This window comes from Neopsephotus bourkii, unplaced genomic scaffold, assembly GCF_033783945.1.
Source record: "Neopsephotus bourkii isolate Nb327-2 ecotype Australia unplaced genomic scaffold, CSIRO-AGI_Nbou_v1 NB_1433, whole genome shotgun sequence".
NCBI lineage: Eukaryota > Metazoa > Chordata > Aves > Psittaciformes > Psittacidae > Neopsephotus > Neopsephotus bourkii.
In genome coordinates, this window is record NW_026901910.1 from 3595362 (window position 1) to 3618388 (window position 23027).

At 45.2% G+C, this 23027-nt stretch overlaps 1 long non-coding RNA gene across 8 annotated transcripts in view; it reads left to right on the plus strand.

The window, feature by feature from the left end:
* The window catches only part of LOC133220419 (uncharacterized), a 78753-nt gene extending 58179 nt beyond the window's left edge, over positions 1-20574 (plus strand). For 3 of the 8 annotated variants that reach the window (XR_009727715.1, XR_009727714.1, XR_009727716.1), the window contains 3 exons: positions 3631-3819; positions 6127-6204; positions 19070-20574. This is a non-coding gene — a long non-coding RNA (uncharacterized LOC133220419). The other 5 variants (XR_009727717.1, XR_009727713.1, XR_009727720.1 and 2 more) reach the window with 4 other exon arrangements.
* The last annotated feature ends 2453 nt before the right edge of the window (positions 20575-23027 follow it).

The window sequence follows — 23027 nt, forward strand, 5'->3', positions numbered from 1 at the left end:
AGAGCAGCATAGGTACAGCTACTATAGAGTCCTTGATTTCTGTTTTCTATCTACATTCTTGTAGGTTCCCACATTTAGGTAGCCAAACTCCTGCCCTAGAGGAGCACATTTGTTGGTCCAGGGTTTTCCCTTGCCCCTCCTGGGTCTGCATCACATGTGCTGCCATTTTTCCTCACACCCGTGCCAAGGTCTGATGACAAGGCTGTGATTTCTCTAAGCTTCTCTTTGTTACAGGTGTGACACGCAGCTCGTAGGGTTTCATTAGGGCTTTCATAATGTATTAAGGAAATGTCAGGATCGAGTAATTTATAATTAACAGTGACATGTAAATGTCATGTCTAACAATTGTAGTGTAAGAGTATTGTTTTGTGAATGGGCCATTTTTTACACATGCAACTGTCAAGGTCCAAAAAAGCCATCACCAGTCAGGCAAATGGTTGGTAAAGACAGATATATTTTCCCCTTTTGTTTACTCCTCACTGAATTCTTGATAGGCATCTAGACCTTGCTGCCTGTTGTTCCTGGATCCAGTACATATATAAAGCTCAAGCCATGACTGGAAGCATTTATGAACATTTTAGAGCTTGATCCTAATATAAACGCAGATGGATAAATCCCTGCACAATGCTGATGTGAAATTCATATGAGCACTGTCTGTATGAATTTTCAGTATGAGGGTGGAGCTGGTCTCCGCCATGCAAGAGCATGTCATACATGATGCTCTAGCTATCAGTGGCTGCTCTGCGATGTGGTGAGCTTAGATGTGGTGCTGCACTAGCAACATCCCTGCTGGCACCTCCACGTGGGTACTGGCTGGAGATCTGTGGTTGCAGCAGCTCAGGTTGGTGCTGGTTTTGGGGTCACTACAGTCAGTCCCCTGAAGAGTGTAGGCAGACCCTCTTATTCCTTAGCTTGAGGTTTAAGGAATTGTAAATAGCAGGTCAAAACCATGCCCAGATTAATGCCGCTGATGTGGGTTTATTTTCAAGTTTGTTTTTCTTGTGTTTGAAGTGGCCTCTCATCTCTTCTGACAAGGAACAGCCGTTGTGGCATGAGAGTGGTTTGCAGTAGCGGTGTTTGCAGTCTGTCAGATGCCACAGCTTCCCCTTGGCTTTCTACTTCCTTTCATAAATGAGGTGGTTAGATTTGAAGGGCAGGATTTACAAAAAAAAGAGGAAGAGAAGGAAAAGCAGGAAGGAAATGGGAAAGGAAGAAGGCGAGACTCGATTGCTCTCTGCTACACATCTTGTGGTTTGAGTTGGTTTTGGAAATTGCCCTTCCACGAGCTTTTGAAATGTGAAAGGGGAACTTATTTTATAAGAGCCCTAAGATATTTCAGTCACGTGTTTCCTTTCCTTTGTATGTGAGAATAGTTCTTGAATGCAAAGTTAAACAGCGTGGGTCTGAGTGGAAAAACTAAAATCAGTGTCCACTACTTAGTATGTCAGCAATGATGTAGTTAGACTGCTGAATCATGTCATGAATCACGTAGGGTTCTAGGATAGAAATCACTGGTCTGCAGTCTGTAACCTCAGTGCTGTAATAAATCCACAAGTGTCCTTCTGCTGGGGGCTGCATTTCCTAAAGTGGCTACTTGGGACTCTGTGTCTGTGATTCTATGATTAAAGAACTGTCATCTCTCCCTTCTTCAGTAGAAGAGGAGGGTATCCATACTCTGCTGGTGGAATCACTAGTGAAAGGGGTTCTACAATGCTCTGCTTATATTCCAATAGAGGGGCATCTTTTAATTGCCAATTCTCAGAGAATCATGCCATTTGGTCATCTTGGAATCTCTAAGTTAGCTTACAGACAAGCTCCAGGCATTGGGATTCAAGCCTGTCTGTAACAGCATTGCTCAAACAGTGCCTTGAGACCCATAGAGGCAGTGAATTCTGATACAGATCTTCAAGGTTTTGTTTGCTTCTTGCATGACACAGGCTGCAATCTCAACAGTCATTTGCTAATGATGAGGGTAAAATGGATCTCTCCTTTCCCTGGATAGCAGAGGGGGGTTTAAAACCTCCACTTGGGAAGTTCAAGGTTTGTAAAGCACCTCCCTTACTTGTTGTGAAGCCCTTGGTCTGCCTCACACCACATTGCATTACAGATTAAGGCAGGCTTCGCATTATATATTAACACAGATTTGTCCTCAGATACCCTACTGTGGAGAAGGCCATTTTTAAATCTTTAATAGGGCATTGGAGCAATGTGCCTGTGATTTAGTTTTAAGTGGGCAAGAGGAGTGGTGACAAATGAAGCTGGGAGGCCCTAAAATTCTTTGAATATTCCATGTTTTCCTGGAACTGTTGGGAAAAAGCTGCCAGAAAGGTCTTGGCAGGTTTTTTAGGTGGCCGGCCAAGTCTGAAGCAAATGTGGATAGTTAATAGGCTAAAGCAGCTCTGGTTCCAAGTCCATACATATATATAACATACGTTTTTATTTAAGAAATCCCACCACACGGAGGAGCAAATGTAGTGCTAATATATCTTCCTGAAGGAAAACAGCAAGGGAAAAACCACTGTCATCTTGTAACGATCAAATCAGAGATCTTTTGCCCTTACTTTTTAGGGACTTGAATTGTCAGCTGAAGAAGAGAAGAAGTAGGAAATGAAATCAGTAGACAGGCAGTGGCTTTCCCATGAGGGCCCCATATTAATCAGGAATGGCTTATATAGCAATAGCTTGCATCGAAGAAAAAAGGCATAAGTTGTTCAAAGAATGGATTTCCGTTCCTAGATTGACTTTGTGTTGTTGCCATGCAAGTAATTAAAAATGGTAATTAAGCAGGAAAGCGATCAAGTAATGACCTGGGACCTGCTGCTGCAGTTGCTTCCATGTGGACAGTGCATTCTAGCACGAAGCAGGAGTCTGCCTCTGTGGGTCTTAATTGTAAGAATTAAGTCCTGCTCCTGAATTATCTTGGGTATAGGCTCATTTGGGAGGTGTTTCTGTGTGTGCCAGGGTCAGAATCATGGTTCTCTGTGGCCACAGGCACCTATGGAATAGGTGTTTACTGTGAGTTGTTCTGGGGATGCATGAGTCCGGATTTCACCGAGACACCAGGTGAATTACCTTTGTAATCCTAAAGTTGTCTTCACTGCAAGGGATTCTTGTTTGAACTCAGTTCCTGGGGCCTGTGTTGTTTTATTATTAATGGGGTGAGGACTGTGCACAGCCTACACCGTTACAGTGGAACAATTATTATATCTTTTATTAAGCCATTGGTGCAGACCCTGAAGTTCTGTTAACAGACTTCCTATGAGGTCTTGGCTAAGTCTTTCTGCTTATTCACTGTATATAAAATAGAGGTCCTTGCTCCTCATAAAGACAGAGGAACTAACCCTATCTGAATTGTGCAGAGGCAGTCATGTTGTATGTCATACTGGAATTTCAAGTGAGCTTTCTGTGTACCTCTGTGAAGTAATGTTTCATATGGACACCCTCCATGCTGACATACACATTCATTAGCTGTGCAGAGTTAAAGCTGACAATATTTACAATCTAATACTCCTTTTACACAGAATCAACTTGAAATTGTTATTACACTTTAAAAATCCTAATTAATATCATTTGTTATAAGTGAAATATTCCGATATTCAGATCGTTCTGTTTGTTTTCTTCATTTTGTAGCTCATCAAAAGGTCTTATTGCATTAGAAACCGAACTAAATCTAAGTTTAGTGTGTGCTAGAGCCTGCAGTGCAACGTTAATGATGCAGCAGTATGGACTGGCACCAGGAATGGGGAGACTGGCTGCTGCGCTTGCGTCCCACTGCTATTTCTGGCATGCAGAGGCTGCGCGGTGTGGGATGGGTCAAACGTAAGTCCTCAGAGGTTGCCGTGTCTTCCCCGTGCTCTGACATTCATTCTGTCTGTCACATGCCTCCTGATATGTGGCTTTCTAATTTTTAATACACCCTCATCACCAGTGGAGCAACTGGAAACAAGTTACTGTATACTAAGACCTCTGTGTCTGGTTTCACAAGAGGGAAGACGTGCGTTCAGGCTTCACCCGCGTTAAAGTGCCCAAGCCTGTTATTTCTTTGACAGCAATACCTAAATGGCTTGGCATCCTGTAGACACCCTCTGAGAAGAGACTCCCTGATCGCAGGAGCTTGAAGTCTAAACAGATAAGGCAGACAGAAGGGGAAACACAAAGAGATGGAGAGAATTGCCCAAGCCACTTAGCATGTCTAGCGGCAGGACTGGGAATAGGGACAGGTCTTTTTGGTTCTCACCACTGTCATCACCACTGTTTTGGGATTCCTCCATCTGGCTCTGCACCAGCTCCTGCCTGTCCCTGTGCAGGGATCGGTGGTTTGGGCCCACCAACCAGCTGTAGAAAACACTTTGGTGTCCTACCTTTTGGTTGAATTCTCCAGCAGTGGCTGAGACAAGTATCTTCTTGAGAGATATATGCCCTCATGCGTTGTTTGTTGATTTATTAATTGTGCCAACTGCAGGCTGTAGCTGGAGAATCAGAAAACCTGAAACCCCAAAACATTCCTTTATCTTTTGAATAATTCTACCCTCTCTTTAAATAGAGCCAGTGCTGGTGGAAAGGGCTAAAGAGTAGCAGGAGGTCAAGGGGATGACTGTTCTTTGAGGTTCTTCAGGTGCCTGTAAGCTCTCAAGGCTCTTTACCAACATTAATTAATACTCAGATTCATATTCCTTTCTTATGTGCAGTAGTTCTGCTACCTGTTTTATGCAGAAAAGAACTGGAAACAGACTGTAGGACTAAGGGTCCACAGTGAACTCATGGAGGAGATGAACACAGATCTGCAGACTGCAGGCAGCAGCTCTCCAATCTCTGAATTAGAATCTTTCTTTTACACAGTGACCCTACCACTTCTTTCCTATTGGAACAGGATTCATTCTAGCTCTTAAGTTGCATGGATTTCTAGTTTTAATTTAACCTTCTACTTTTCCTGCCAGGCCAGGTTCCCAATGATCCCTATACTTTATGTATGTTTTGAGTCTAGGTTCAGCAGTTTAGATTCTAATTGAACAGCCTCAACATGTACTATTTATATTAGGTTTTTTCAGAATAAGAAAAATCCCCTTGATTGAGACACACCAACTTTTCCATACAATGATTCTATTGAAATTTCAAGTCCATTTAAAGAAAGCATTACATGTTGACCATCCAGAAAGTTTTGTAGCAACCTTGTAGGTTAACGTATTAATACAGCTCCAAGTAAATGAAATGCTTCAAAGTTTGTCAGTATGAAGCCTCAGTTCTTAAGAAATTATGTCACCAGCTAAAACCAGGTTAGATTTATCTGAAATTTTAGTGAGGTTCTTGGAGCTTTACTTATGTTTTAAGTGAATTGAGTCTTAGTTGAAACTTGTGCCGAACCCAAAACCATGTGAAATATGAGGGTTTTCAGGTGCTTTATGTGATATGGAAATGGAAAATCGTGCAAGAGTAGATGTAATACTTTTTTGCGTGACTTCACCCACATAACTTCGAGTTTCACCTTGAGTTTCTGAGTTCAGTTAAAGCCGGTTTGTATAGGAGAGCTCACGGATAAGGGCAGATTGTTAACTCCCCATAGACAAAATACACATAACTCTCACTACTGTGTTCCCACTTCTCATATTCTTTCTTTGATATGGGATGAATTCATCTCTGTAACCTTTCTTTTCAAATCCCTCTGTTATATCAGCTGACCTTTTGTCGAACTTTTCCCACTTCCCTAAACTTGGTTTTCAGTAAGGGCACGGAATGGTGCAGTATTCCAGGGCTTTCCACCAGGCCCTGCTCACCAGGAGATGATTTTGCTTTTTACTGCCTTTACCCACATTGGGATTGAAGTGGTTTATGGCTTTCTCACCTTTTTATTTGAAGTGTTCACCATTATCCAGGCATTGATATAGTTGGAGCTCAAAGATCTCTGAGGAACCTGTTAGCAGAACCTGGGGATGGAGAGAAAATACAACAGCCACTTTTTAAGCTGTGGTGCTCTCAGGGTAGTGCATGGGTGAGGTAATTTGCTAACGTATGTCCTGTTGGATTGGGAGGTGAAAGTTGGTGGGTGAGGCAGGTTAAAAGGAACTGCTGGTGATGAAAGAGAATTTACGTGACCTTCAACCATACTCCATCCTCTCTGTTGACTAACAGGGTAGCAGATGTGGATAACAAAAGTAATATGGACATAGCAGCTTGCTTCTGAGGACCTCCAAACACTCCAAGGACATGGTAAGCATTGTCATGATGGTTCTGTATTATGGGGAAGCAAGGCAGAATCACAGAATCATAGAATAGTTAGGGTTGGAAAGGACCTTAAGATCATCCAGTTCCAGCCACCCTGCCATGGGCAGGGACACCTCACACAAAATCATGCCACCCAAGGCTCCATCCAGCCTGGCCTTGAACACTGCCAGGGATGGAGCATTCACATGTTCCTTGGGCAACCCATTCCAGTGCCTCACCACCTTTACAGTCAAGAACTTTTCCCTTGTATCTAACTTAAACTACCCCTCTTTAAGTGTGAACCCATCACTCCTTGTCCTGATGAAGAGTCCCTCCCCAGCATCCTTGTAAGCCCCCTTCAGATACTGGAAGGCTGCAATGAGGTCTCCAAGCAGCCTTCTCTTCTCCAGGCTAAAGAGCCCCAACTTTCTCAGCCTGTAGGAAGAGGTGAGGTGATTTTACCACTGACTTGATGTGCAATTGGACAAGGGTGTACAAACTGGTGAGGTTTAAATTAGGAGCTTTTGGTTGTCAAACTCCTCGTTTGATAGAACATTGTCCTGGTAGCACTCAAATCACGACACCATTGCCCAACTTTGCTTTCCATTGGTGTGCCCCACGCTATGAATTTATGCCTTTGCTCACATTGTTTGAATTCTTCATTTGTATTAGTAAGTACTTTTTACTTCACTGAAGACATTCATTTGGAAACTAATGTCATATATTACCATATATGCTGTCCATACAGCAGAGACATTACTGTTGTCTGAAAGGTACTTCCTAAGTGATTGCTTTATACTTTGATACTGACTTGTCTCAAAAAGGCCTTAAGGTTTTATAGTCAAAACTTAAGTCCCTAAAGCATCCTCTCTGGCTGAGGACCCCTTCACCTATGTGTCTTCTTTGTATCGCTAATTCCAACTGGTGTCAGTAAAAGCAGTGTGCCTTTGCTTTCTGCTATAACTGTGCACCTACCAAGGTCTCCCCTTCCTTCCAACCTGTCTCTCTGATTAAATTCATTCTTGCTTTCTGTTTTCCAGCTTCACTCCGCAAACCTCCTCTCACTCCATTTCTGCAAGAACCTTTCCTGCAAAACAGGTCCCTGATAAGGTTAGTGAAGGGGTTACCAGTTTATTTATACTCACCTCGGCATGGCAGCAGCCAAACATGGTAAGTTACTAGATTGTTAAATAGCTTCAGTCTTCTGGTGCAGTTCAGAGTACCCAAGTGTGTACCTCACGGTTGCTCTGGACTGATCCCCAGTTCTGGTGGTGTTATTATTCCTTCTTAATCTCTCCACACTGGTAATACGAACAGGCATGCTCAGGACTAAAAGGACTGCAGAGACTTGGCCCCTTTTTAGATATGAGAACAAGTTTCAGGCCTCTTTCAGTTGTGCTTATTTCAGTCCAAAAGACAAAAACCAGAACAAAAGAGAAATAGGGAGTTGTGGAAACCCCTCAAACTTTCTCTGCTGAGATTTCAGATTCCTGGTGGTGACAGTGCCTTGCGATGCTGCCATTGGTGTTTCCTTCTGCTGTGCCTGGCACGAACGATCCCAAAGCAGCGAGCTAAGTTAAAATACATGGCTGTGATCAAAAGAGGATGACACCTCTATCTTTTTTTGTGCCACCCCGGAGGCCCTTAGGTTTGGAATTTGAGTCTTTGAACAACAAGGTTACTGGACCCTAGTAAATGAAGTGTCCGGATGTTAGTGATGATTCATAAAAGCAATTAAAAAAGGAAAGTGCTTTTCCATTGGGCGTAATGTCTTGGTTGGACGATGTCCTTAAAGTGTGTGTGTAATGTTGCAAATGCTGGTCAGTGGATAGTGACCGCTGTGTTTAAGATTATGGATCTGTTTCCAGCATAACACTTCTTTTCACATGGTTCCGATGACCAGAACTTGGGGGGTTTTTTTGTAGTTGAATCTCTCTCACTATTTTCTATTTCAAAGTAATTCCCATCTCTTCCTTCTTAAATTTGGAGGGGGGAAGGAGGGAGAAATCTACTGAGGATGTAACATTTTCCATGGGAGAAATGTGGGGTTTGCAACATAAATATTGGAGATGGCAGATAACTGAAATTCATTCATCTCCCCCCCCAGTGCTACTCTCTTGCATTTCAGCCCTGGCCCTCCACAAGCACGAACCACCTCATTTGTACAGCTTTCAAAGCGATTTTCAATGAGCAAGACTGAACTCGGTTAAAACATGATTAGGGTTATTGTTGTATACAAAGATCCATCAGCCCAGCCACATTACCTAAGCAAGAAGTAGACCCTGAGGCACACTCTACAAGCTTCTTCCTACATGGCTTTTCAAGTCGTCTCAACCAACCTGTTAGCATTTAGCAGGCTCTTAGGCTCTGCTCTTGCAGAGCAGACACTTCCAGTCTTACTGCCTTCTCCAAGGGGATGCTTCTCACTTCTCTTATGCATATTCCAGAGTTGGGGCTTCAATTTGCTTTGCCCTCACGTCCTGCCCTTGGTTATCCCATGCATGTATGCTATGGGAAGCAAAGTAGTTTACTGATTTATCATGGATCATTAGATGGAGTAACTATTCTTAAAACATCACCAGTATAGATACAATAATTAGAGATGTGCTTTTGTTAACATCGCAAGCCTCTACCCTCTTGTACAGTACCCTTGGGTACTAAATAATTACCCACTTTGTGTGGTTATCTAGCTCACTAATTACCCACAAAAATTGGGGTCAGGTGTTAACTGCTTGAAATAAGTATCCTCCAAAGACTTGGTGGAATTGTGTAAAGAAATCATCTGTTTGCAACAAAACTTTATCAAAAAAGGAAATTCGGACATTTTGGGGAAGGAAGAGAAGGGAACACAAAAAAAAGACGACAGAGATAAATTGGTCTGTGCGATGGCAAAACCTTGCACGCTGCTGTGATGATGGTGAGGGAGTGGAAGGATGCTTGGCAGATACAGTCTCTCTAATCCAGTCTACTTTTCCCAAAGATTAGATCCATCACTACACAGGGTTTGATTCTTCCCCTATCTAGATTGATGTCAGTCAGGATTATATCGGTATAAGTAAGAAAATTTGTATCCATGGACTGACTTCACCACCTCTTCTATCACCCAGGGACTTCTGCACTGCACCCAATGATTTGACTGCCTTGTATAAGTATTTCCATACATTTCAGCTGTTCCCTACTCCATATGCATGCAGGACTCCATCCTAAGGCTGCTGCTCATAAAATGTAGCTTGCTTTGAGTAATAATTTAATTCCTGTGTTCAGGGAGTTACCCCAGTGAGTCAAAGATTGCTAGATAGCCCCACCCTCCCCAACTTCCCAAACACTTCGGCTGCAGTCCCTTTCTCTTTGCCAGACCCACACAAGATGCCTAACCAGCCAGAATCCCAAGAGGCAGCTGCTCCTACCTCCCCGTTTTAGCCCCCAAAACGGGGGAATAAAGCCCTAAAGCCCTTGAAATACCAGGCACGTGTAACAGAGGGATATTTGATAGACTGTCTTCCTAACCTGCTTTCTTGCATAGGTGCTCTCTGCCTATAATACAAAGGAAAGAGATTTCAGTGGGAGTTGAGAAGGTGTTTCTGAAAATCCCAGTATGCACCCATTAGGGTATGTGGATACAAGGATACCTTTAAGCCCTAAGCATCTTTGCAGTGCCCAGCATAACAAAGAAACTGCCTTCTTTATTTATGTCTGTATTTTGCGCTAGGTGCTTCCTTCCTCTCTGCAGTGAGTACCACCTTCTGTTCCCACAAGCACCTTTTGAAACCTGTGTGGAGTCAGGTATTAGGCATCACCCACCCCACTGAGGGGGCAAGAATGGGTCTCAGGTAAGGCCCCGCATGGCAAGGTGGGTGCTGGGTCTTTAGGGCCATACCTGCGCTCCGCATTGTGTAGCGCATCTCTGGAAAACGCAGGGATCAGCCCCATAAAGCACAATGCAGATTTAGTCGTCATCTTTGTGTCTCTTCCCTCCCCCCCCCCCCGCTCTGCTCCCCGCTGATGTTAACTGTCTGTATTATTATTTATTGTTATCAAGGGATTTGGTTTGATCAATGAAGTGTATATGCGTCTGACGGACATTCGGAGAGGAAATGCTTGGAGAATGAGTAACATGTCTGCAGTGGAGGGTGTGTGTGAGGGAGAGAGGGAGCATCGGTACTAGAAACATTGACTGATGAGTTCATTTTAAAATCCAAGGGCATATAGCTGGTAAATTAGCACATATTGCAAATATAGTCTGGTGTGAGAGGCAGCAGTGCTGCCATTGAGCAGAGGGGTGGGTGTGTGTGTAGGGAAAGGGGGGGGGGTCGAGGAGAGGAGATTGTCAGCTCTAAAGTCATCACGGGCATGAGCCAGGCAGTCTGCCTGCTTCAATGCAGACGTGGGGCGTGCGATTTCCACGGGCGGCTGCGGGCTGCAGTGTGGCGGGGGGGGGATACAGGGATGGGGGGGAGAACCGAGCTATAGCAGCGGTGGATTTTATTGTTTTAAAGCCCAGATCCAGCCAGAGGGATGCCAGGCGAAGGGCTGCAGCCCCAACACTTCCCCCTCCTTCCATCTCCTCCCCTCCCGGACGTCTTTAGGAAGGCGGGAGCGGGTGCCCGGCTGCCCGGGAAGATCCCGGGGCCGCAAGGACGGGAACCGGGATGCGGCCGCGGCGACGGGTTTCACCCTGGAGCTTAAGAGATTAATGGGGAGGGGTGGCTGGGGCTGGTCTGTGTATGTGTATGTGTGTGTATGTATGTGTATATGTGTGTGTGTGTGTGTGTGTGTGTGTGTGTGTGTGTGAGGCTGGCGGCGGCGGCGGGGGGAGCCGAGTCCTTATTCTGTTAAAGATTTAAGTAGGCATGCAAGGAATCTCTAGGATAGTTGGCAAAGGGCGAGGGTGGGGAGGGAGGGAAGGGGGGGGGGGGGGGGGAAGGATCCAAAAGAGTCTGTAACCAGACACTGAAGCTTTCCAGGAGTGAGAGTGTGTGAGAGAGACGGAGACAGAGCGAGAGGAAGAGAGGGGGCAGTGTGGTCTAGTACATTTTCATCTGGTCGTTGATTTGAGCCTGATGCTTGCTGTCCCTCAACAGCCTCCCTTGCCTGTATTTTTTCTTTCCCCCTCTCCTCTCCTTTCCCTTCTACTTCATCGAAGCCTAGGGGAGCCAGTAAAGATTAAATGTGCTTTCGAAAAGGCAGCCACTTCATGCAGCTATGTCTACACCCCCCACCCCCCCCAAGCTCCCCCTTTTTGAAATAAAAAAAATAGGAAGAAAAGAGGGGGGAGACAGCGAGGGGGAGAAGGAAGGAGGAGGAAGAGGAGGACTATAGTTTAATGATGTCGGGACTGGCTGATCCACAAGGAGGAAAGAGAAGGGGGCAAAAAAAAACAAAAATAAAAGGGAAAAAAAAAAAAAAAAGGAAAAGATTTGAGCTCCCGGACGAGGAAGGACTTTGGTGAATGGGCTCAGACTCCCGAGGTGAGAAAAGGACGGAGTGAGTGATGATGATGATGATGATGGTTCCGTAATGGTGCCTGTTACCGCTGCTCCCCCGGCCGTGCGCTGGCGGGGAGCGTCGGGTGCGGGGCCGGGAGTGAGGGAGGGGGGGACACGGACGGGGCCCTGGGACGGGGCCGGGAGCGGGACCTGGTTTGGCAGCGCCGGGCGAGGAGCGGCGGATATTTTGCATTTTTAAACTCGGGCCCTCCGGAACGTTTCGGCTTCTCCCCGCTGGTGCCGCTGGGCCTAAAGCGGTTCCAGAGATGGGTGGAGGGTGCGGATCCGTATTATTTATTTGGGCGGGGGGTAGGGAGGAGGGGGGGGGGGTGGTGGAAAGAGGGAGGAAAGGGAGGGAGGGAAGGGGAGAGAAGAACGGAGAAGGAGGTGGCAAGCTGGGGACGAAATCCTGCTCTCGGTTATGGCCGGCGTAAATTTCCATTGGCTGGGGTTGCACAAGGTGCTTTGGAGAGGAGCCGGTGCAGGATGGAGTCCCTTTTGTGTGTGTGTGTGTACGTGTGTGTGTGTGTGTGCACGGTGCTCGGGGACCCTCCTCTCCTAGGGAAGCGGGTTTTTCCTCCAGGTTTTCCTCGGCAGCCCCGGCCCGACAGCGGCTGCCAGGAGCTGGTGACCGCGCTCCGCCACCGGCTCCGGGCTGCCCCCCGCTGCTACCGGGGCAGGAGCGGGCCGCGGCTCTAAACCACCCCCCCCCTCCTTCATCATCATCATCATAATAATAATAACAGCAGCAGCAGCATTGGTGGGAGCGCGGAGGGAGGAGGCGAAGGGGCTGCGGAGGAATTTGGGTCCTTTTCCTTTCTCCCCCCCCCCCTTTTTTTTTTTTTTTTCCTTGATATATTCCCTTAAAAAAAAAAAAAAAAAAGGAAAAAAAAGGGAAAAAAAAAAGAAGATGTTTTAAAAATGCAAGCGGCTTGCCCAGCTGCACACACCCACCCTCGCCTCCCTCCCCCGGCTTGCGCACACCGCACGCTCGCACTCGCTCGCTCCACCGCGCTCGCTCGGGTGTCAAAACCCGGCGGGCACCCAGCCTGCTGCGGGCACTGCCCCTGCCCCTTCCCTTGCCCTGAGCCCGCCCGGGGGCCGCCGCTTCCCGCTACCGATAACACCCCCCCCCCCTTCCGTCCTTCTTCCGCCTCCCCACCGCCGCGCTTTTCCCCCCTGCTCTTGGCGCTGAAGATCGGAGCTTCCCCCGCTTCCAAATGGTGAGTTTCTACCTGATTTTCTTGCAACTCGGGGTTTTTTTTTCCCCTCCATCCCTGCCGGCCGCGGGGCTGGCGGAGGGGGCGGGGAGGCAGCGCCTTTATGCTGCTGCATGCTTTGTGCCAGGCGGCTGGAGGGAGAGCCTGCATATCCCTGCTCTTATTTCTGCATTCCTTTTCGTTGAAACAATGAAAATAATTCCGTCACTGCCCCAAACTTCCCTTTTCTTTCCCTTCCTTTTCGTTATCCCAATGCGGAGGCTTTTCATGTATTTGTCGCAAGCGACCTTGTTGGAAGCTGTAAGGAACCTGCCGCGCCTTGTCATTTTTTTTTTTGTATAAACGATTAAAAATGGAATGCATTCTCTCAACAGAGGGTCCTTAGAGAAGCTCTTTCCTTCCACCTGTGTGTCCTGTTTTGTAATCTTGAGCCAGGAATTGAACTTGCCTGCTCTTCTTTTCCTCTTTCTCCTTTTTATCTTTTGATTTTCTTGGATCCCTGCGGGGTTTTTTATTATTATGGTTTTGATTTTGATTTTAATTTATATGTTTTTCTTTGCAAGGAATAGTTGGTTGCGCCCCTCTCAATCCCTGAGACCCTAACTTGTGATGTTTAGCTTTTAAATCCACGGGTTAGGCTCTTGGGAGCTGTGAGTTGTGCTTTGACATCTTCATTTTATAAGTATATCCTCTCTATATTTATATGTCTATGTGTGTGCGCGCGTGTGTGTATATATAGACCTATACACACACATATAATAGTGTTTAGTAGACCTTTTAAGGGAAAAAAGAAGTGTATCTCTCCTCCTTAGGGCTGATCGGCTAATGGTAGGGCGGTGGTTGTGGCCATTTACTGTAAAATCTCATCTCAAATTCAAGCTAGCGTTTGCATGACAGAGATTTTGTGTGTGTGTGTGTGTGTGTGTAGAGTCAAGCGATAATTTTACAGCTGATACCGATATGGGGGTGTATGTGTGTACACATATAGTGATTATTATATATGCGTGTGTAGATAAGATACACGCGATACGGACGCATGGAAATACAGCTATTGAGGTGTGTGTATAGCTACACATACGAATGATACGTGTGTATGAATATGTATGTAGGTAAATAAAACCCTGGATATGTATATCTATTTACATATGTAGGTATATTAATATACATGCCTCTGTTTTCATACGGAGAGAGATTTGCCTTGCCTGCAGGCCACTGCATAGAGCATCTCTCTCCTCTTTTTTGCTTCTCCCCCCCTCCTTCTTGAGAGCAACACAGAGTACCCTGAGAGCGTAACAGTAACAGCTCGGTACATTGGTGCTTGACCTCAGCTGAAATCCCAGCATGCCTCGTGCTCCCAAGTTTAAAACTGAACGATTAATCTTAGAAATGTGCTCTATGGACACACACATGCGAAAAAAAAAAAAAAAGGAAAAAATGGGGGGAAAAGAATAAAAAAAGGGAAAAAAGAAATAAAAAAGGCAGGAGCCGGGTTGGATTTTATGGACCGATAGGTCCAAAATAAGCTACAGAAATAAAATGGTTGCATGTACTAATGGTTGGAAACTGCTGAAAAGAAACGCTGGGTGAATGCTGAAGTTTTCAGTCCTCCTCTAGAGCTTCAACCTTTCCTGCTTTTCCACTCCACGTTCTATGTAAATGGCAAATCAGAAATGTTCAAACTGTTTCCTGCTGCTGTGTTTCTTTATTAGATTTTTATATTGCTGTAAAATGAATTATGGTTGGAACTGTATTTCTTATCGCTGTTGTGCAAAGGCAATTTATAATGGAGTTACTGTACCTTGTTATGGCACTGAATTACTGTTTAATATTTGAATGCAAATGCTTGAACTTAAAACACAATGCACCAAAAACGGTGTAGCGTTTTGGGATCTAAGAGCTTTAGGATGTGTTGGATGGTTCCCGTTGTTTAATAGTTATTGAACTGGAAAAGGTTGCTTGATTTTGATTTTAGCCTTTTTTATTGACACTGTAATTTCATTGACTATTTTACCTCCACGAAAAAAAAAAGCCTTTTACTTCTGAATTTGTACATTATTCTGCACGCCCTCTAATTCCAAAGGGAGAAACTTAATTCTGCATTGCCTTTATTTTCTGTTACCTGGTTGCCATGAGAAATCACAACACGGTACGGGAGAACCCAACCACCTTTGTCCAGCCGCATCTCCACCTCGGAGACAGGCAAAAACTACCCCCCCCCCCTTTTTTCCCCCCCTCTTGAAGCTGCTTTTAATCGCTGTCCCCCCCACTCCACGAAGGGAAGCGGGGAGCGCTTTGTCTGCAAGGGACTGGCTGCACCCCGCGATGCTTTTCCCTCTGCCCTTCCCGGAGGCAGAGCCCTGCGCGGCCCCGGCAGTGCCCGCACCCCCCTTCCGCATCCGCGGAGCCACAACCCCCCCGACCTCTTTTCCTCCCTCCCTGCCTGCAGAACCGCTATTGTGTGCTGCGCGGTGCGGTGCGGAGCGGTGCGGAGCGGTGCGGAGGAAAAGGGGGGTGCGGGGGGGGGGGGGGGGGGGTTGCGCGGGGCTGCGGCAAAACAATGGGCGGGGGCAGGGCCCGCTCCGCGCCCCGCTCAGCTCCGCTCCGGCGCAGTGAGGAGCATAATTGGGAGCTGGTTCAATCACTGCCAGTCTAGACTCGCCCAGACACATCAATTAGGGGGGCTGGCGGCTTAAAGGGACAGCGCGGCTGGAGGGAGCCGGGGCCTGGGGACACGCCGAGCGGATGAAATGGAATCGAATGGGGGGGGGGGGACACCCACCCGACCCAACCCAACCCAACAATTGGCAGGGATTAAAATAAGGAGGGAAAGCACAAACTGCCCCCCCCCTCCGCCTTTCCTAGTGGGGAAGGCGAGGTTCTCGCAAGAAGAAAAGGAGGGAATAATAACTGGAATATCGCATTCCCCCCCCGCCCCGCTTCCCCAGCCTACCGCGAACTCAGAGCACAGGGCAGGCAGGTTCAGTGGGGCTCCTCTGCCAGATTTGTGCGTGTGATCTGAAGAAATGTCAGCGTTATTGAAACTTAATTGCATTATAAATATCCAGTTGGAATAATTTTCCCTGTAAGCAAACGTAAATCAATCCAGAACTACTCCTGCAACGTTTTGTACCTCCTGGCACACAAAAGAAGGGGATATTGGCGTTCTGGTTTTCTTTTTTTTGCCTTATTACATGTAGCTACGAGGCTTTCTTGTCTTCGCGTTACATAGTTCCTTCAGTGCTCATTTCATCAGGCTCTGCAGTTGTACGTTTTCCTTGGCATAAAAAGAAGCTGCGGCCAGAAATACCTTTATTTTTATCTGAAGAGGAAAATGGGAGAGAAAATAAATATGAGGCATTAATTTTACTTAATAAATAGAATAAGCAGGTCAGCCTTAGTGAGGATTGAAGGTCTTATTCAGAGTAAAAAAGAATAACTAGACTGAGGCTAGTTTCAGTTAAAACTGCATCTAAGATGCATTTAATATAGCACATTCCCAAGCATTCCGTGCAATATTCCCTAGCATTCGGTGCAGTATGTGCTGCAGATGATTAAAAAGGGGAAAACCAAACAGAAAACGTGATTTTTTAAGTATTGCTCTTTTAAGAAAAACAACCTTAATTCTGCAAAACTCTGGCACCCAGGAGTTCTGTCTGAGCAGCAACTGTGGCATTTAGCTCTGTGGCTTTGACCCCGTTGTAGCTTAGCTGGAACTTGCTTTCCCAAGTTGAAAGGCATGGGGTTTGGTGGCAGTAAAAGGTAAAAAAGGTCCAAGGCATTCTGCAGTTTGCCATTGTTGCTCTTTTATTCCAATGGGGTTTAATAGCACCTAAAGTTGCATAGCACTGCAGCTCAAAAAATGGAGACTACTTTCACTGTCTCTTTTGCCTGAATCATTTCCAAAGCACTTAAAAGATTTATTGGGCCAAATACCAAATTATAGTTCAAATACTTATGTAGTGGCTAGTGCTGATTAAAATATTAATTTTAGTTGATTTCTAAATCAAAACTTCACATGATAAATCCTTGATATTAAAATGTAGCTTGTGTTGAAAGCTGCTTGCAGCCTCCTTACAAAGTCACATTAACCCAGTCAAAATGCTAGCTGGAAATGGCATAACCTCTGTATTTTCTGTTGGATTTATTAACTCTTTGTGTGTCATGAAGTCTCTTTGGCCAGACTTCCATACTTTAATGAAATGTGAATTCATAATAGGTCTGCATATAACCCCAGTAATAATAGAAAACACTGCAGCACGCAGAGTTTAAGGTAAATGTTCATCTGCAGCTTGACCCATTGTCCAATGATTCTGACTGTTTTAAAGGGCCCCTTTCCTTTTGTGCTGCCCTGATTTTGGTCACTTCTCTGGGAGGCGGAAACGCAGCCGTACAGTTAAGAACTTCACAACATGGGCTTGCAAAAGGTGCAAGTTTCCCAGCGCCTCTGTGCAGCCCTGCACAAGGCTGGTGCTCACCGTGCTTGGAAGAGGAGCCGCTCTGCCAACTGCACCGCATTCTTGCTTGTTCCCAGGGCTCAGAAGGAAAGAGCATCCCAGTTCTTCTTCGCTCTTGGGAACACACACATTGTTTCAATAATCCAGGCAATAAATGCTAATTAGTAATGCTTAAGGACCCTACCAGTCAGAGTAATTATCATAATTTACCTCTTCCTTGGTAAAAACATTCCTTGCTGATTTAGGATTTCTTGAAGCCATACTTTCTTTCCTCTTCCTCTGGAAAGCATTCCTTGTTGCATTAGCAAGAAGTATGTGGGTCTGCTGTGGCATCGCAGCGTGTTTCGCCTATTTCAGAGGGAACTGGAGCTAGAGAGAAACACATGGCAAGATTTTTCCCACCCATAAGAATTCATTTTAAACCTGGTATTTTTCCTTCTCTGCTTCCCCCCCCCTTTCGCCAGCACCACCAAAACCCACTTGCAGAGGGAGAACAAAGGAAATCGCTAACTATAAAGGCATCATTAAGTCTGAACAGCAACAGCAAGATAGAGTGTGTGATATGACAACATATTTTATTGCACAAAAGTAGAGATAATTAAATAATTCAGTGGTATTCTTAGCTAATTAGCTCAAAGATCTTTCAGAAGCCATCAAGAAAATGGATCTCATCAAATCTAATAATATGCTACATTTCCCAAAGATCCTGTGTTTTCCAGTGTTGCTACTGCCTCACCACCTGATACAGGAACACAAAAGGTTACAGATAGTTGCACGTTTAATTGGGCTATTTCTCAACATAATATTTTCTGCTTAAGGTGATGAGATATTCAGAGGAAGGGAATATGTGTAGCTGGAATTTTCAATCTTAGTCAGTAATAGAGGACAAGATCATAGCTTCGGGAAAGCCAGATCTATTATAAGCGATCCATTACAAAGATTAAATTATGAGGTAGGAGCCATTCTTGGATTGATTGTGATGCGGCTGACTCATTTTGATTCGGAGCTGGTGAATGAGTGATGGAGTCCGAGATCTTTATTAGAGTTAATTGGGAACCTAGATTGCCTGTGTTCCGCTTTTCTCAACATTGAGAAATGCATGGCAGAGTCTAGGAGGGGTCTGGCACCTCTGATTTAGTGTGGGCTCTCATCTCAAGGCCAGAGCATCCTCTTCTTTTCCAGTGGTACAAATGGGAAGAGCTCCATTTTTGAGGTCTTCAGTAGGAATTTGGGGTCTTGTTTTAGGTCTTCAGTAGGATGACTATAACCATCATGCCATGCAGACACTTTTTCCCCTACATCCATGAGGTTTTGAGCTGGAATCAATTACTCTGTATGTTCATGAGCACAATGCAAGTTTGTCCATCCTATGCAGAGGAACATGGACAAGTACCTGCAGGGCATTGGTACTACTACTGGAAAACTCTGTTGGGCATGTTCTCATTAATTAGGCTTATCAAATATTATTCAGAGTATCTCATTATGCTCCTTTGATCTAAATGTATCCACAAGCTCGTGTGATGCATTTACAAACTGTAACTTACTGCCTTCATATTTGATAATATTTAGGGTTACTTTATCCTTTAAGTAAAATATCAGCATGCAGCTCATCCTTTCAGTAATGGAAGGGGATGTGTATCAGTCTTCTATATACAGCACTAGTTCTTGCTTTTACTCTGGGCCCAAACAGAGCTTTACTCCTGTGTTACAGTTATGGTGCATATTGACTCCATGGACTACCCAGACAAGTAATGTGGTGGGGTAAGATGCTATGCTTTGTAATTTACTTGTTATGCACGTAAGGTTGAACTTACAGGCTCACTCTGAATGTGCAGTCAGTGTCCTTAGTACATGGAAGGAGATTTTCCCTTGCTCAGAAGAGATGGAGACTGATTTATACAAGGTAGATTGAGGGAATATGAGGGGAAAAGGCACCTAAAAGTGATTTGCCCAAGGAAGTGCAGCACATAGTTTGCAAAGCAATAATTCATGTGTCCTGGTTTACAGGGCTGCTGTACTTAATCGTATTACATTCTTCCTCTGTGGAACTTTCCAGGCTGTGAATAAGGTTACTGGCATGCCAGGAGACCCTCTTGTGTACCCCCAGATGTAATCATGAAAGAACATGTTACTTCTGTAAGCTATTTTTACTCTTGTCTCTTTTTGTCATTCACTCAATGCTCTGGCAACTGTATTTGATGTGCAGGGACATTATAATCAGTTAAAGGAAAGGGTATTTTTCAAGATGCTAAATGAGTCTCTGATATATATGGTACTCCAAGTGACTGTGGAAGGCTGAGACTACTGAGATTGGGTTAATTTAACAGCTCTTGCCGCAGTGTGGGCAATGAATCTCTAATGTCCTAGACTGAAATGTCTGACACTTATAGAATCATTTATTTGCTGGCCTTTGTATCCGTGGTCGACTGTGTCGTCCTCACAGAGCTCCACCTGCAGCAGTGGGCTGATGGTACACTGAATATATATTGTATGTTCTTTAAGGGGTGGGAGGCATAAAAGGGTGAGCATAGGTTTTGCTGTGCAATATGTGCTTCTCATGATGCTATCCTTTAAGTAAGGGGTAGCCTCCAGCAGCAACTGTTGAAGGATGGCTTGGGCTTCTGAGGCACAAGGAGCGATTTGCTCTGGCACAGTTTGCTTCTTGCTGCTGATTCTCATGGTCAGACATCCAACACGCTGCCAGAAACTTGCTGCTGTTTGCTGCTGTATGCCTTTGGAAGACAGGACAGAAGGGGTGCCCTTTGGTGTCCTTTATGGCAAAGAGGAGGATACGCTAAGTCAGCTCCTGGGAGAAGTCTCCAAACAGCTCCCTCTGGCTACTACTACAAGAAGCTGAACCGATGGCTCCCCTTCCCTGGAAGCTGTGTCTGATGATCACAGGCCATTATATGCTTCTCACTTGACTGCCCTGCTGGTAACTCCACTTTTAAGGTGAATTATGCAAGAAATGCTGTGAAGCATCAGACATTCAGGATCACGAAGAGTCCTCTTTCAGTGCATGAACTCATTTCTGGATAAAGGCTGAGACTCACCCGGATTCCAGCTTCTCCAGAAAGGACAAAAAATGGAAAGGATCAAAAAACAATCGGTGGACTTTGGTTTCCCTGTGCATGTGTGCTTGTATCATGTCTGAACTTGCAAAGAATATCCTTGGTTATTCACAAGGAATCCAGTAAATGGTGAATCTGTAAATCAGTTACTTCAAGTGTGTTTGTCTCATTTGCCCACCCCTTTCTCCCCTTTCCCCCAGGGTATCCCTTGCTTTTAGAGCACCTGGTTCCCTTGAGAAGAGGATGGAGTTGCTGGGTTCATCCTGGGGCTTGGATGGGGGGAGAGTGCCATCTTGGGAAGAGGGTTGGTGGGCTCATGGAGCACATTGCACACTTAGATCAAAATTTGCCTTCAAACCTTTTGTTCGGTTGTGTTTCCACTTCAAGACTATCTGGCAGGGTAAGGTGATTTGAAGGATGTGTTGCATCTCACTGTTGAGAGCCCAAATGCACTAAAACCTCATGAAATCTCTGTTTCTCTCTCCTATGTTTCATAGGTGATTCGGTAATAACAGCACAGCTTTGGCATAATTCCTGTTCTCCTTCAACCCCCTCTGATCTTTTTCCATGTGACCTAACAGCCAGGTGTGGTTTGGGGGCATAATGTGGACTCTGAACGATGCCGAAAATAATTGGAGGAGGAAAGCCCTGGTTTTGAGTTAATGGTATTCTGCTTGCTGTCTTTACGTCAGCATTCAGTTCCTCTTGGAATATATGAATAGAAGCGTTAAAAATAGTCATCAAAACCCAGTAAAAACATGACATTTTGGTACAATTGCCAAAAGTATTCAATAAGAAGCTAAAGTCCCCGTATTCCTCAGGCAGCCAAATGCTTCATTTTCGGACCAGCATGGCATGCAAACTGGCATGGTGAAGGCAAACAAAATTGGTCCAGTTTTTTCCCCTCACTCCCTATTTTAGGAAGGCCTTCCCCAAATTCCCCAAACCCCTATCTACTGTGCTTGCATGGAGGACTCCATATTAGAGCACGTGTAGCTGGTACAAGTTCACTGCGAGCTGGAGATAGGCAACAGGAGACTCCAGTGGCAGAAGCAAAGCTTAAAGTAGTATTTTTCCTGAGGGATCTGTCCAAGTCCAGACTTGAAACTGCAGTGGGGGAAGCGTGTTTCCACATTTATCTTTTCAGCTGAGATGTAAACTCCAAGGTCTCCCCTGTTGTTCAAGGACAGATGTCCAGGGGGAAGTTACGTTCCTTTGGCACATGCTGTGTAAAACCTTTCCTTCTTTTCCCCACTCCTGTCCTTAAATAAACCCCTGTTTTGGTTTCAGTAGACAAAAAGAGACAACGATGTTGCTGGAACCATCTCCTCACCTCTGAAATAAAAAGACAAAATATTCTGGGATGTGTTTGATCCTCTCCAGGTTGGAATGTATCTGTCTGTTTGGAAAACAACACAGGGCTTAATGTTATAAAACATATGGAGCGATACACGAGTGTGTTTTGTTCACATACGATCATACGTCATTATTCAGTAATGCATCACCTCTACAGCAAGTTCCATCTGTGGATCTCAAGGCACTTTCTGCAGGGAGCTGAATTAACTCTCACAAGCCCCTTTGTGAGGTGGGTATGGAAATGTTCCTGGTCCTTATTCACATGAGGGAGAAAAACCACAGGCAGAGAATCGAATCCCTTATCTTACAGACTTTTAACCTCTGTGTCCTCCTTCCTGCGGTTTCTTTTTCTTGGTAACGTGGGGTAAAACTATTCATTCTCAACCCAACTACAGGGAAAATATACCAAGTACAGTACTGGTTTGTGTTGGTCTGTTACTCTACACAGAGCTTACGGGGTGGGGAGGGGCTTAGTGCCTCTGAAAATCAACCCAACCTAAAGGCACTGATTAGAAAGTTTGGCTTAAGCGTTTTGCCTGAGACAGCGGAGCTGATAATTGGATTTCACTTTGCTGAGATCCAGCCCATTACCGCAGCCATAAATCACAGTGCCTGCGATCCCTTGCCTAATGCACCCTTAGGTTAAAAATGTTTCCTTTGCAGCCTTTTCCATGAAGACCCCTCAAATATAGGTAATAGAGCAGCAGAGGGATAAAGCTGTGCCTCCAACAGCTCTTAGCGCAGTGCACTGTAACTTGTTGACTCCTACCCATAAAGCAGTTTCAGATGTTCAGGTTTGAGTGTGCTACATTTGGCAGCTTCAGTAGCTTTTACACGTGTAAGGATTTTACATCCTGGTCAGGGAAGCTGCTTTCTTACAGTTACTGAGTCATGTTAGGCTAATTTCAAAACAAACTTGAGTTTTGGCACAAAGAAATTAGCTCTCCACAAATTCCCCTTGCCTAGGTATAGGATGGGGACTTGCAGCCTCTGACACTACCTCTGCAGGCTCCACTTTCATCACCTTCAGCATCTGATCTCAAACGTGGGTTCAAGCAATGCCAATTAGCTCCCATTATAACACCAACAAGGTAAATCTGGGAGAAGCATGCAGCATCAGGAAATGCCCTAACTAAGTGGTAGCTGAAAATGGGTTTTGCCATATGAAACAAGTAACTCAGATGGGATGCTAGGATGCCTTGCACTTCATAGGTCCCTCACTGTAACAGAGCAGTCAATGGA